Here is a 15,475-nt window from a genome sequence, read left to right on the forward strand (position 1 = left end):
CCTTCTCTGCAACTTTGGAGGAAATCTCTCTGAAGCACAGGTTTGAGGGGCTGTAAATATTTGCATATTCCACTGCCATCTAGAGAATTGATCAGAGCAGAAGAGCAGCTAAGTGCACTATACTCTTATGACACTTAGATACCAGAGGGTCTTAGTTAGCTGGAGGAAACTCAGACAGCTAACAGCTGGTGAGGCAAATTGTTCTGAAAGATTAAAAGCCTTAACTTATCTTGAGTGGCACCATAAATGTCTACCCACCTTTGCAGGGCGTGTGCTGCAAAAATCAGCTGCTTAGTGTGCTCAGGGAAGGACGTAACCAGGGAGAATGGGATTGAAGGGGAGAAGGATAGTTTTCCCTAACTGATCTGCTCTTCACCCATGTCTCTGTGTGACAGGACAGTGCAGAAAAGTGCATGCACTTTGAATTATAGCTGAACGGGATAAAGCAGAAGCTGGCAGAAGACTGGGCTGGCTGTGTCAGAGCGATGACCAGTGAGTGTCTGGCAGTAGGTGTATGGCTTGCATTACCCAAAAGTCATTACCTGCTGGACTGCAGAGCAATTAGTATGGCAAAATCACAGAGAGCTGGTTAGTGCAGAAGCAATTAGAATAGTGCACTGATTGCACCCCCTCTGGGCTCAGTTGCAAATGGCCAGCCAGAGTGTGAGCAGTGGTGGCCAGCCCAGCTCTGCGTCAGGGGAAAGCCTAGCCAGCCATGGCTGGCAGGAGAATCATCCTGCCTGGATGCCCGACAGTGAAGGAGAAGCTGGAAAAGACTGACTGGGGCTTTTCTGGTGGTTTGCTTGGATGGTTTCAGGGGAGGTTTAGATTAGATATTAGGAAAAACCTCTTTACTGAAAGAGTGGTCAGACATTGGAACAGGCTGCCCAGGGAGGTGGTTGAGTCACCATCCCTGGAGGTGTTTAAAAAATGTGTAGATGTGGCACTTCGGGATATGGTTTAGTAGGCATGGTGGTGTTGGGCGGATGATTGGACTTGATCTTAGAGGTCTTTTCCAACCTATGATTCTATGGTTTGTTGTTTTTAAAGGGCTGCATAGCAGGGGCTGATGGACCTGGGTGAGGTTGCTGCTGGGGAATTGTAGACTGTGCCATCTTAGTTCTTTCAAACGAAAACAGCAGCTTTTGGGGAGTTCTGTTTATTTTTCAGGGCAGCGATAACTGGCTGCTGTCTCTGGACCCCTCAGCCCAGGCTGCTTTCAGGCCACTCACGAGTTCATTGCAATGGGAGCTTTGCTGCAGGGAACGAAAAAGCCTTGGTGTATCCCCAGCTGACCCAAACTCATTACCTGTTTATAAAAAGGCTAAAAGTCCATGAATGCAAGTGCAAATCTGAAAAACTGGGCTGCCTCCAAACGAGCTGCAGCTGCCATTCGGGTAAACGACAGACAGCTTTGTTCCCTGCTGGGGAGTGGAAAAGAGGAGGTTTGGGAAGTGCTGAACTCTCCGAGCTCTGTGCCACCCAGCCAGGAACAGTGCTTGCCCTCCCAGGGACAGGGTGGCCCTGGAACACCATGGTCCTGTCTTGGTCCTTGCCTTGTAACCCCTTCCATCAGTTCATCAGAAGCAGACAGGGTCAAAGGCCACTTTTAATTTACATTTAGTCCCTTCAAGTTATGTCTCTAATGAGGTACCTAACAGAAAGTGCGTTTGTTGTCTTGGCTGTACCCTTCTGCTTTCTTGTCCGGCAGGGGCTGTGGCAGCCTGGGCTTGGGGTGGAGGAAGTCTTCTGCTAGGCAGATCATGGGAGGAAGCAGAAAGGGCAAAGGATGACCTGGGATGTTTGGAGGAAGCTGCAGAGGGGGCGGTAGAGACAGGTAAGTGGTGAGTGCAGAGTGGATGACTTACACCCTGGGGTACTGCTCCTTAGCACAGGAGAGGGGAAGGGGAGGTGAGTCTCCCACTGACATTTCTCTGTTAAGTAGCCGCTCAGCCAAGTGAAAAACAGAGTCTGGACTCATCTCTCCCTCCCTTTCCCTGAGTCTCGCTAATAGCTGCCCAGGATGCATTTCCAGCTGTGTTAATTACCCCTAATTGGCTGCAGCTTTTGGGCCAGCCTCACCTCTCCCAAGGAGCAATGGCCCCGATGCGAGCAGGGCTGACCTGATCCCAGGCTGAGGAGCTGCTCCTGCTGCTTGTGGCCAGACACTCCTGCGTGGGTCTTACCCCTGTGCGCAGCACTGAAGCGCTTTGGGCATCTTAGTATCTTTGTGTGCTCAGGGGAAATGAAATGTTTTAGCTCCCACTAGTTTGACAATAACTTTAGAAATACACATACAAAAACAACCATGTTTCTACACCAGTTTCTTGTCACAGATTTCCTTCAGCTGCCTGATTCTGCTGATCTCAACTGGAGCATTATATGAGTTTCTGGGAGCTGTAACGGGAAAATGAACCTTGAAAAGGGAGTTTAAAGCGTTACCATAAAGATGCAATGAAGTTTTCCTTCCCTCCTACCCCAAAGCTAGACTTCGCGTGCTTGAAAAAAAAAGGTGGTTAAGAGTTTTACGCGTGTTTGGTATCTGTTTACCCAAAATCTAGGGCTTAGCTGTGACAAAATAAAAGTAAATCTGGCTTTATTGTTTCTTTTCCTCATTCAAGAGATCACAGAGAGAGCAGCCACAGCCCTAATGCTCAGACAGGTTCCTTTCACTTTTGGTTTTTGCTTATATGTGTGTAAGTCAGACTTTGAAATGAATTTTCTGCAAATTTTTTGTATGAAGTTTGGCACAGAGCAGATTCAAAACTTGGCATGGCAGCAGTGAAGGGGAAGCCATTCAGAAATGCAGAGAAACAAGTCTGGCAGTGTTTCAGTGTTATTTACCTTGACCTAAAATCTCACTTGTGAATATTGGGACTAGTAAAAAATATGCTGTGCTTGTCTCTTCTATTCTCCTTCGTTAACCTGCTAGTACTCATTAACTGACAGGCCTTACGGGTCTTGCAATATCCTCTAACATCCGTCACAAAAAATTGTGCTAATTAAACAGGTACCTGAACAGTTCAGTGTGGGAGTGTGATTTCTGAGATGGAGTGGACATGTCAATGGGTACTGTGAATGCTTTGAGTAATAATATTTAGCACTAATAAATTAGATTTCGAAACGGCCATAAAAATTCATGCTTCAGGGCTTAAAGTTAATCTCTGTCAGGATAAGACCTTCATTGGCATAGATTATCCTGCATTTACCAATTATGGAATTTATTATATTTTTCTTAGAAGACCACTGCTGGCTGGTTTTGAAGACAGGATTGTGTCTAGGCAGAGCGTTTCCCTCCCTGATGTGGCAGCTCTCACAGCAGGAGCACTGACCCAGGGGGATAAGGCGAAAATGGGTGCAATTCCATGAATGTAGGAGTAGGAGACATTAAGTGGGGCTTAACCATCGTGCTGGGATTTGGGATACTGACTGCTAGCTTTGTTTTAGGCTTCCTATGTGGTTTTGGACAGTATAGGTAATTTTTCTGTGCCTCTGCTCATCTGCTTTCAAATAAGCAAATACCATGCCTCTTCCCACACCTTTTCAGCCAAAACCCTAACCCTGTACTGAGTAGGGATCAGTTCTTGCTATGGGCTGGTACAGTAAGTACCTGGCACCACACAATCATGGAACATTGATTGAATTTGAGGATTTTCGTTTTTAGCTGTGATGCTGTTGCCTCTTTTGATGATAAGGATGACAGCTGTAGCTTTGCATTTTCTAAAGTTTATTTGTTTCAGCATTTGTTTTTATGTTTCATTTTCTTGTGTTAAAAACTAGTTTTTGCGCATAATATCCCGTTTGTTCGATTTTTCACTTGTAAGGATGGATAGTAAAGACAATCAGGAGTTAGCAGAAAGTGAAGTAATTTGGCAGTATCACCAGAATCTGAATGAAGAAATCAGGGTTAATTTATGATAAAACACTTCTTTAGCAACGCATGTTCTGTCCTATTGACACGGATTTGGCAAAAAAGATACCACAGAGCAAGAGATCTGAAATCTCAGGAGCTGGGGAGATGCTGTCAGATATAATTTGTAACTGTTTTTTCATGTCTGGAAATAAAACAAGTTATTGATGAAAAAGATGAGTTAGAGAGGAAAAAGCAACTCTGTTTAGATAAGCAATATTTCCTAGTCATGTGCATTTGAAAGGCAGAAATATAATGTGCAACATAACACATAAGAAGGAATGGAAAAAAAATACTATCCTGGGAAACGTGTGCCTGAGAATCTGAAGGGCAGAAGCTCTTCACAGAGGGGAGATTTGTTTCTGTAGTTACTATGAAACCTCATGAATGAAAATGTTGTTCTTCTGGATTTATGATATTGTACAGTGCAATTTAATGGCAGGCAACAAGCTCTTTGAAAGAAGAACTGACGGTACGGTTCCAGTGATGCTGTAAATACACACCACCCCCACCCCTCTGAAAAGAAATAGTCAAAGAGAAAGAGCTAGAAAAGAATGTGGCCTCTAATTGCCCCTCCATCTTTCACTTCCCAGGCCAGACCACTACCGCGCTGCTTTTCTCCACCCCAGGGTATTAGTTACTGCCCCACCAGCCTCGGAGATCTGCAAAATAATCACTCAGTACCTGCACTAGAGCTATTTGTTTGTGGCTGCTACTTTCCCAGTCTTTCACCCCTCTCTGCTGCTCGCACCAAACAGTTTAGAGCTATGAGTAAGGCCCTCCAGGAAAGCAAGGCAGCCAGAGAGAACGTGTGAGTAGTAGCCAGGGTCTGTGCGACCTTCCCTGTACAAGACACACCATGGCCTCGTTGCTCAGTGTGATCTTGGGCTGCGCCTGATGGCCAACAGCTGACGAGAGCACAGGTGGCCAGAGGGTACCGCGTTCGTAGCGGTGTGCGATATGTCACGGCTTCGCTGTGCATCGCCCATCCAGCACAGTAGGTATCTCCACATTTCAGGAATGTGGAGTGGCCAGCAGGATAATGGAAACAGTGTCTCAAATGTGGCCAGCTAATTGCTGCCCTGCACCTCTGGGACATTGCGAAAACGTATACCTAGGTGCAAAACTTCCATAGCAAGTGTGAATACGCTAGAGGTTTCATTTCTTCTGTGAAAGATCTACTCAGACCTGTCAGACTGCAGTTGATTTGCAGTCCTGCTCAGGGGGGCAAGAAATGGAGTGAGAAGTATCTGGGTGAGGCTGTGGGAGGGCTCTGGCTACAGCGGGGGCTTCAGTCTTGCCGCAAACCGGCATGGGCTCTGGCCGAGGGTCATGATGTGGTGTGATGCCCATGGGCTCCAGCCCCACCAAGCTCATTTTCCCAGTAGGTTCCCCTCCATGCAGGGCCCTCCACAGTACCTCTCTGATTTACTTCCTCAAAGCCCACTGGCACATTCACAGGCATGGGAGAAATGGGGTGCTGCCTCTCCTCCCACGGTGCGGGCAGTGCCTATGAGGTTGTCCAACGCCCTTTGCAAGTGTTGCATTCGTGCATGGTGTCTAAATGCATTTACTTCACCTTTATGGCTATGTGTTTGTTTTCCACCTGGCACAACCTAAGGCTTTAATTGGCTACCATGTCTCACACACCAATAATAAATATGCCAATTAGATAAAATTATGCCTATTAGTTTGGTAGCTATTTTGTGTTATGTATTGTGCGTGAAGGTACGCAACCATTGCTGCACGCTAGCATTACGGTCTCACGAATTGAACGCACAGGCGCTTGTTCAGAGCTCATGCTGGGGACTTGCTCCTGTGCCTCTGCCTGCAGCAGCTAACAGTGGGAGTGCTTCTGCACAAAAATAGAGACTTCTGATATTAGGTGACACTGTTACAAAACAGCTTTATGTGACCATTTGCGACCTTGAAACCCCTGAACGTAAAATCGTTTGCCCGTATCCCGCCTGTTTCCTAACCCGTCGGAAACGTGTGGGGACTGCGAGCTGTTTCATAGAGGCAGGCTGAAAACGAAAGACCAAGGCCCTTGTTCTCAGTTCTCCCTTTCCCAGGGAAGTCTGAAGGCAGTCTTGACGCCAAGCTGCTTTGAAAATCTAGCCCTTAATTTTGGCAACTCTTTGAAGATAAAGTGTTGCTATGGTTGGTGTTTCCAGCTCCCAGTAGATCCTGAATTTTTGATATTGTATTTTTGTCTCCCACCAGCCAAAATAAGGCAGTGCACAGCCACCTTGTAACGAACAGAAAAAAGGCAAGCAGCTTTGTCACACCGCTGATGAAATACTTGTATGTGATTTCGTATAAACTTTGAGACACAAATCAGGCTGGTTTTTGTCCAAAACAGTTTGTTCATATTTAGTTGACAATCAGGGATAAAAATGGTCTTTATACGCAGGCTCTGGCTATTGTTGGCACCTTGCTGTATAATCCCTTCTGCTGGGTTATCGAACTACATCTTAAAAATAGTCAGGATTTTTTTCCCTTCATCACTGAGGGACACTTTTCATACTCTAATCCCTTTAGGGTAAGGCGATTTAACACCTAATACAGTTTTCAAGGCAGAATATATTATGAAGGCAAAATTAAGCACTAACATTTATTCTCTGATTGACTTTATAAACTCCTGACACATCTAGGCACACTTAACTTTTTTATTTCTCTGACATATGCATAAGAGATGAAAGCTATCAGTGTAAAGAAATGCAAAAACTAAGGATGCTGTCACAGGTGACTATGATATTTATTCATGCACATCTGGGGGGCTTCTAAGGCTTTTGGTGTGGTTCAATGGAAATTACAGGGTTGGATTTTTTTTTTAGTATTAACAGTTGTTAAATGTGTCATAGCGAGTGAAGTCAGACGAGTTTTACAAAGATAAATGTATGAGCAGCACGACAGCTGGTGGAACTCATTGATGAATTCTAGTAAGATTGATTGGAAAGAATCACCTCAACTTCTCATGTGTTGGTGGATTTTAAATTAATTATATTTTAACTGCTTTTGAGACAGACTTGAGAATAAATTTGTGGAGCCCAATGTAAGTGGCTGTTCAATAAATGAGAGAGGAATAGAAAAGTAATCAACATTTTAGCTGTGTACAGAATGAAAAAGAAATCAAACACTGAAAATATTATTACAATGCCATTAACATAAATCAATTGCTTGCTCTGTGCTCAGAATCTTTTTTCGTTTCTGGTCATCCTATCTCATAAAATCTTTAATGGATATAAAAAGAGTGTGGAGATTGACAGTGAAAGTGATTAGAGACGTGTAGTGATTTTTGTAAGAGGGGAGGCAATGAACTGGGGCTGCTCAGAAATAAGCTTTAGCTCCAGTAAGAGACTTAAACATCTCTGCAGGACCAAAGCAGAGGTTGTAGGTACAAAATGGGTTCCTTGACCACCTCACTTACCTCCCCCCTAGCCCTCAGGGTCCCTAAACTTGTGAAGCATGGTGGGTTTTTAATTTGAGGCCCCAGATGCTCACGGTTGTGCATCTGTGCCAGCTGTTGTTCCTGCTGTGGTCACAGCAAGGCCCTGCGGCACCAAGGCACGTGGCAAGCAGGAACAGCTCACCCCTACTTATGGGATAGGCAGGACTGACCACAGCCCAGCCTGGGGCTCTTCCCTGAGACCTGCGGTTGCGGAAACAGGCAAAATGGCCCAAAAAAGGCCCAGTTTGAAAAGACCCAGTTCTCTGAGAGACCGATCAAAGCTCTCATCTTCAAGAGCTGGTTCTGTGCCACATACCCTTTGGTAGAGGTGGGATTTCAAACCTGTCCTGTCAGTGTCTTCACAGACTCACAGCATGGCAGGGGTTGGAAGGGACCTCTGTAGGTCATCTGGTCCAACCCCCCTGCCGAAGCAGGGTCACCTACAGCAGGCTGCACAGGACCTTGTCCAGGCGGGTCTTGAATATCTCCAGAGAGGGAGACTCCAAAACTCTTGTCCAGGTACCTTGCTTTGGGGAGCATCTGGCACAGCACAACAGCTGACTCTGAGGGTTTTTAACTCCCTGTCCTCTCTAGAGCCAATTGCTAAAATGAAGCTGTTGGGACTTCTTTATCTTGTGGCAAATATTTTAGCATGATACACACCCATTGCTCAATAGGATTAAAGAAAAAAGTCTAGAAATCTCTGTAGGTAAAGAGCATATATCAGTTTTATCGAGTAAGCTAAATATTTTAAAGGATATGTTATCTCACACTTTAAGGCGTAATTCAGACACGCAGCTATGGCAGGTTCAGGCAACGCTTCCCTTCCTGGCTCATTCCTCTGCAGTTTTGTGCCATCCCCAGGAGGACATGTGTAGCTGGGGGAATCCCCAGACGTGGTCCAGCTTGGAGTTCCTGCAGACAGATTTCTCGAGGTGTTTCTGCCAAGGGGAAGGAGACCCATCTTCTCTGCCATTGCATTCGGGGTGGGCTCAGCCCCCTGCTCACACGGGTGTTCCTGACACCTTATCCTTCCTATGTTCCTCCTTGGCAAACGTAAAAGAAAAGAAACAGCGTTTCTGAGATGTAAATAATGTTTAACAAGTGGGTCTTGGAGTTGTGAAGGAACTCATGCACTTATGCTTAAATCATTTTGGTGGTTGATTTAGAGCCAAATCCTGCTGGCCTTACTGAGGCAATTAGCCTGATTATTGCCAGAGGGATAGTCACACAATTAAGGGGAGCTGTGTTTGTTCTTTATTCTAGAAACCAGTTGTCTGTGCAAAAGTAGTTGACAGAGTGCAGTGGTGCTGAGGCAGTACAGTGCCAGGCACTGAGCGAAACCTTCGAACCCAGACGAAAACTGGGTGCCTTTCAAAGCAGAGGGATGGCTGGAGGGACCATCCACCTGACACTGTTCTGAGCAGAAAGCTAAAACCTGACAGCGAGAGATGTGTCCTCATGTGTTTGCTCTGTGGGACTGCAACTGTTGTTGCCTCCCCAGCTTCTCCAAAGGCAGGAACCGGCTAATTAGATCTGCAATTGCCATTTATCAAAAAGAGCACCTGAAGTCTTCCAGTGATATTTTTTCCCTCTCTCCCTGCTATTTCTAAGGCACCTATCAATGTGGTACATAGGTACCATCTGGATATCTGGCTAGTGACCAGCAGGCTGGGACATGTGAGGCTTTTTAAACAGAGACAAGAGAATGGAGAGTAAAAAGAGAAGACAAAGAGCATGTTTTAATAGAGGCTGAAGAGAGTATAAGTGAACCTAGAAACAAAGAGGGATGGAGAAATCCTTTTAGCCATGATTTTCTGCTCAAAGAAGAGGTGGAGTACATGAAATCTTCTAGGAACCTCCCTAGGTATATTTAAATTTCCTGGGAAATGTGCTTGCAGACTGGCAGGACTCCCGCATCAACTCTGTAGATTAACACTCACCACAGAGCAGGAGCATCTCTGCGGAGGAAACCTCTTTCTGCTCTGCCAGGAGAACCTCTGCACCTTGTGCTGGATGCCAGTGCTTACTTGCATTCGCGGCACGGATGTGCTGGAGTTTTATTAAGGAAGGGCACAGCTCTGAGATCGCGTCCTGACTTCGTTCTCCCTCCCTACGAATTAAAAGAAATTTAGAGTTTTTATTTGATTCATCAGAAATCAAAGAAACTTTACAAAATGGGAATCTGCCTTTTTGATTTAGAGTTCATGAATGCTCTAGGCCAAGGTTTTAGGTCTCCTTGCTGATGATAAATTCACTCGTGTCAATAGCGTTTACTGTTTGTGTTAGTACTGTGCCCCATGTGTGTGCCTGTGTGTGCAGAAAATAATGTCTCAGTCAGCCAGAATATCACTGTTGTCAATTACTGGGAAATTTCCCTCAACTCTGATGATTCTGGAGCTGAGTTAGAGCTGCTGGTGTTACGACAGAATTTTGCACGTTCTGTGATGGCTTTTGACAGTCCGGGTCTCAGCAGGGAAAGACTTCTCACTTGAAATCAATCAACTTCTTCATCACGCAGGAAAAATGAAACCCACCTAGAAACTGAAACCTGATTTAGAAGGGGATCCTCTCTGACTGAGCTGAGTTACTGAGATATCTCTACATGACAAGCATATTCATGTAGAGAACCATCTAAAGGCAAGCGCACCTAACAAAGACATCCTGTTCATGCCTAATGCACCAGACAAATTGTTTTAAAATGCAGAGTTATTTTGTGAGTTCTTAGTGAATAAGCGCATCCACATATGCATCTCTGAAGAGATTTTTAATTAATTGCTTTAGGTCGTTTTCTTTTTGTAAAATTAGAACAATGATGGAATAGACTGGCTGTGGAGCTTGGCTGAGAAAAGATTATATTAATCCACTTGAAATATGACTAAAACAGAAAGCCAGAAGAGATAAAAGCAAGTTTTTTTTTTTTCAAAGCTTGTTTACCTGTGACAAAATCCTTGCAAATCAGCTGTACACAAATTACTGAATCATCTTAATTAAGCTCTACCAGAAAATACATTTTGCTGTGGACTTCTTGGGATATTGCACAACCAAAAAGTATGTCCTGTGACACTTTTTGCAAGATGGGGGAATACACCTTTCATGCAATTAATTAGGAGAACAGCAGAGCTTTCAGAGTAGAGTGGCAGCAGGATCAACTTGTTCTATGGAAGCAAACAAACAGGGGGAATTTATCAGAAGCTTATGCTGTACCTTGATGCATCATTAATATGGGTTTTTAAAAGTCAGAGGACTTCTCATTTGCGGATGCTCTGGATAAGAAAATGCTATTTTTACAAATGAACTTCCTTTGTTCCCTGCTTGAATTATTGCTCCCTGTGCTTTGAAGAATATATGCTTTGCTGAAGGAATTCAAAGATGTCCTAGTTGCATTGAGGTCTTCCACTCAGGCTTTCTTTCTGAAACTCTTATTTCCTGGATCAGTAAACTCTGCCAAATCACAACAGTTTTCCTTACACCTGCTCTGCAAGGACTATTTTTCACAGTGGAATCAATTATTTTCCTATTGCCACAATAGCAGCTCTGGAATTCAACATATAAGCTTAAAAACTGCCCATCAATAGCTAGATGGGCTGTGACGACCAAAGACCAGTGAAGGCAGAGAAACAATTGTCCTTTTTTGCCCTTCAGTTCCTTTATAACTCTTGGGCTTTGCAACATGTTGCTGTGGTCAGGATGTGTTTCTCTGAAGCCTGTTTCTGCAGCAGTCTCACTGGGTCATTAGGACAGAGGAATTTAGGTGTATTTAGCTGTGCCAGGGCTGCGATTGCTCCTTTCTCCCCACACCTCACCCCTGTCTATGCTCTTCTGCTTTTCTTGCACCAGCTCTGGTGCTCACTGGCTCCCAGCTGGGCTCCCTCAGCCAGCCAAAGCCAAAGCACTATTTCCCGGAGGCTTTGCAAGCTGAACTGGCTCCCCAGAGGGCCAGGAGAGCCTGGGGAGATGCAGGAGGGGGTGGCTGGATGGGAATGGGAAGGCAATGGGAGAACGAGGGGCAATGCCAACTCTGGGGTAGCTGCAAGCTGCCAGGACAGCCTGGCTGCTGGGTCGACTGGGCTGTCCCCCCATTAGAACATACCCTCCCAACCGAGGTCAGAGTGTCAGTTTGTTTGGCAGTAGCACTGAGGAGCACGCCCACTCCTGTGGATGGAGAGGGATACAAGTCCCCAGAAAGATTTATCATTCCTTTATTTCCTCTGACTTTGATTTAACCATGGGCTGTGATGCTTTAAGTACCAGATATCAATTAGAATTGGTAGGGAGTCCCAAAGGGACCATACTCCCGGTCTTCTCACCATTCCTAGTTTGACTTATTTCAAGTCAAGTTATTGCTCTGAAACATTATTTATTCACTCAGAAGCCTGACATTTATAAGGCCTATCTAAATTTGCAAATAACTAATGGTTGTCAGTAAGGAGTATCACTCTGCTGAGGTGGAAAATAGCTTGCCCATAAGTAAAATACAGCCAAGTACATAGAATGTTTTCTGCAATGCTCTTTTAAGGCAGGCAATGTTATCTTGTCCCTTCTTTCGTACCATACCTCAGCAAGCACGCAAGGACAGTGCTGTGCGGAGGGCTCCTGCCAGGCTGGTGACCTTGGACAGATGAACCACTTTGGGCTTAAGCAGAAACTTCAGTCCCTCTCTGATCCATTGAAAGGGAAGTGGGGAAATGGGACAAATGCTCTTTTGTCTCCTCTGGTCTTCAAAACCCTTCTGGCGGTGGTTGATTTAGGACAATGAGGTGACACGCAGAGCTGGAGGAACACTGAATTCAGCCAAAATTGCTGGGTACCTGGGAACGGCTGGAGCACGGGTCCTGGCTGCTTACGCCCATCATGTCTGCAGTCTGGCGATCTAGCTGTAACTGCCTTTCAGTGTTTCGGAGACACTTCACGTCTACAGCTAGTTTGACATTTTTCTCCTTTCGCCTGAACGACACCTTCCTCATTGCTTTCGGATCTACCAGTTCCCTGGGATGGGGAGTTGTGGTGCAGATCAGTGCCAAAGGTTCAGCAGGCAAGATAGGCTGGTGCAGGTTTTGATGAGGTTTTGTCCAGTTACGTGATGCAAAGGGTTACCTAAAGAGCTTGTGCATTTACTGGAGTAGTTTTGAAAGACTGTTGAGGACCTCAGAGCTGCTAGATTCCTTCTCCTGTGGAGTTATAGAAGCAGATGATAAACAAACAATGAGGATGCCCAGGTGCACTTGTGATTGTGTTGCTGCCTCCAACCTTTCAGTGATCTTAGAAGAAGATGCTACAGCTCCAAGATGTTGCTATGTGTCCCTGCAGGGCTTATCAGTGGGAGTTCTTTGCCCTCAACCAAGTGACAGAGGCACCAAAGCATGGGCCGGGGGGGCAACGAGCAATGTGGGCAGAGTGAACTGGGATTTGACTTTTTCTGTGTTTTCCCTTTAAAAATTAGCTGCTACTTTAATAGTGGTCTGTACAAAATTATCTCACTTGGCACAGGCAGAGATGGGGATTAATTATGGGCAATAGGACAGCTTTATATTGAGAAAGAAAAAGTATTTGAAGACCTAATAGAAGTTTTAGTGGTATCCAGGGGGAGTTCCAAGTTGGGATTTCATTCCAGACTACATTGAGTCAGTTTTTATCCTAGCAAAGATCCTCTGTGTTTGCTATGATTTTAATTCCTCTAATTCTTCTCCTTCTCTTACTCTCCCCAAGCAATATTAATCTGGTGTTACACGTGCCCTGACAGAACATCAAGGCACGCATATTGCCTATGGTGGCTTTCACTGTGTGGCTCACCCACAGCGTTTTCTGCATGCAATTCAGGCGTGTTTCTCCTTTTAGCATAAATATGGATAGCTGGGATCATTGGACTTAAAAATAATCAACAAGGTAAAAAAGGCCATTTAATGAGGGTGTAACGCTGCTGGTTGGCTCTCTGCAGTCGCAGCAACCCTGTTGGTTCACCACATACCTGACTTACTGTACATAAAGTGGAAGTAGTTGGACAATACAGCTCACTTCGGTAGGAGACCTGTTTCCTCCTATTTAACATACAGTGCAAAAACAATTCGAAAGACAAATGTATTCATTCTTTATAACCTTTTCCTTCTCATTTGTTTCCGAGTCAAAAGAGCTTGGTGTTTTGACAGCTGTTTTTTTTTTTGTCTCTGAGATAAAACACTTGACAGAAATTCTTCACCCAACAGATTTCTGCTGCTTTTTAAACCACGCGTGACGTGTTAGTTTTCTTCTTGTCTGTTATTTTCACTACTCTTCCATACCTCCATGGCATGTCATCAGACCCCTGCATGACAAAAGCTAAACCACGTCACCCCCTTGCTTGACTGCACCCGTGGCGAGCACCCAGGTAGCGCTTGCACGGGGAAGGATCGGGAGGCAACAGCTCCAGGGCTTGCCATGGACTGGGTCTGGTAAGACCATAAACCTTGAAGTTAATGACCTAAATTCAATAGATTCATTGTTAAAAATTGTACTGGTGTATTTATGTGTTCGTACTGTGCGAATCCCTATCTCCTAATGTACAGACTCCATGTGGCTGATCCCACCTCTGCCAGTGGTCACTCTTCTTTTTCCCCTCTTTCAACATTTTCTTGCCTGCACTCACTGCATCACTTCTGATGCTCTCTTGCTGTCCTCCCTGTTGCCTCTCTTCATGTCATGCGATGTGCAAGACAGGCACAACAGGAGAGGCTACAATGTGGAAAATCCAGACATTTCCACGATGGTCTTTTTTCCTTTTATTTTGGCTGCACAAATAGTTTCCACAGCTGCTGTGGAGTTATAGAGGAGAGTTAGGGAGAACGTGGGGACATGGCAAACACTGTGAGAGAATGGCCCATGCAGTGTGTGATGGATGATGCTGACTGTTCATTTTAACTGAGCTGCAAGAATTCAGACATTTTTTATGAATATTCATATGAAACTGAAAGCTGTTTAACCTGGCTCTCACATCTGTCTGATGGGAGCACTTCAGCACTTATGTGTTGCTCGTTTGACTACTTGCAAGATATGAATTTTAAACCTGACTGCTCAGATAGTGATGGAAATCCAATATGGAACAGTATACTTGGTTGTGAAATCTGCAGTTCTCTTTCTGTGAGTTAACTATACAAATCATCTAATCAAGGAACACCACATGACTGAACTGAGGAACACAGTATGAATTTGCAAACATTTGCCATTTCCAAAAGATCTGTAAGCCAAGAGCTATTCACTGAAGAAATTCCCAAATAATATCAAATAACTAAATTAGAAAATTGCATGAGCTCCACAGACAATTCATAAGCAGAAGAGCAAGCCATATTCATGACAAAAAGTACTCATTGAGCTTCTGAAGAAAATAGGGAAATTGTTTCGCAGCACCGTGAATCAATCTGATGCTGTTTGCTTCATTATCTCTGTACATTGATGGAGTGAAGGGAATGCTAAGAGATTTGGAGTCTCTTCTGACAGGCTCTCAGATGAATGGGTATTTGCTGCTGGCAGAAGTTTTTGTAAGTGGCAAATTTGTCTGGAATAGTTTGGAAAGCAGATTTAGTTTTGGATCATAAGGTTTGCAATATGTCTTATTTTACATGCCTGAAATATTAACCTGCTCCTGCTACGAAATTTTGCTTTGCATTTGGCCTTACCTGGAGTTCTACTTTCCGCCTCATTCACTGAGCACCGCTGTCTGCATTCCCCTTGCATGGTTAGCATGCTGTCCTCACCCCCATCTGCAAGGCAGGGCTGTCACCCTGCCCATTTGGCCGAGAAGTTGGGGACTTGCCCAGGTCCCCCCAGGAGCCCGCGGCTGGGTGCAGGCTGAATGCAGTCTCCCACCTCCCTGCGGTTTTACCCCTTCAGCCCCTTCCCTCAGAAATTACTGAAGTAAAACAAAGTAAAATTGTCCAAGGCTCTGGACAAAAGTGAGACGAAGAAGAAAAAATAGGTACTTGATTTCCACACGCATTGCTCATTTCTGACACAGATTTAGTATCTCTGCATAACATCCCTTTGATCCATACTGCAAACCACTGGAAACCATTTCTTTGGAAGAAAGTTTTCACTGTTATCATAATATACCAAGCAGTGTATATGACACAGATTGAAACATT

General features: G+C 44.8%; 1 protein-coding gene across 5 annotated transcripts in view; it reads right to left on the reverse strand.

The window, feature by feature from the left end:
* Nucleotides 1-15,475, reverse strand: part of LOC104334416 (calcium-activated potassium channel subunit beta-2) — a 159,058-nt gene that overhangs the window by 93,514 nt on the left and 50,069 nt on the right. Inside the window, exon 1 of one of the 5 annotated variants that reach the window (XM_075417373.1) lies at nucleotides 9,305-9,369. The exons of the other annotated variants lie outside the window; for them this stretch is intronic. The gene's annotated coding sequence lies outside the window, so the exon portion shown is untranslated. Of the gene's footprint in view, nucleotides 1-9,304; nucleotides 9,370-15,475 lie in introns of those variants that run through there. 5 annotated transcript variants of the gene reach the window in all.

The sequence above is a fragment of the Opisthocomus hoazin genome, chromosome 4 (assembly GCF_030867145.1).
Source record: "Opisthocomus hoazin isolate bOpiHoa1 chromosome 4, bOpiHoa1.hap1, whole genome shotgun sequence".
Classification (NCBI taxonomy): domain Eukaryota; kingdom Metazoa; phylum Chordata; class Aves; order Opisthocomiformes; family Opisthocomidae; genus Opisthocomus; species Opisthocomus hoazin.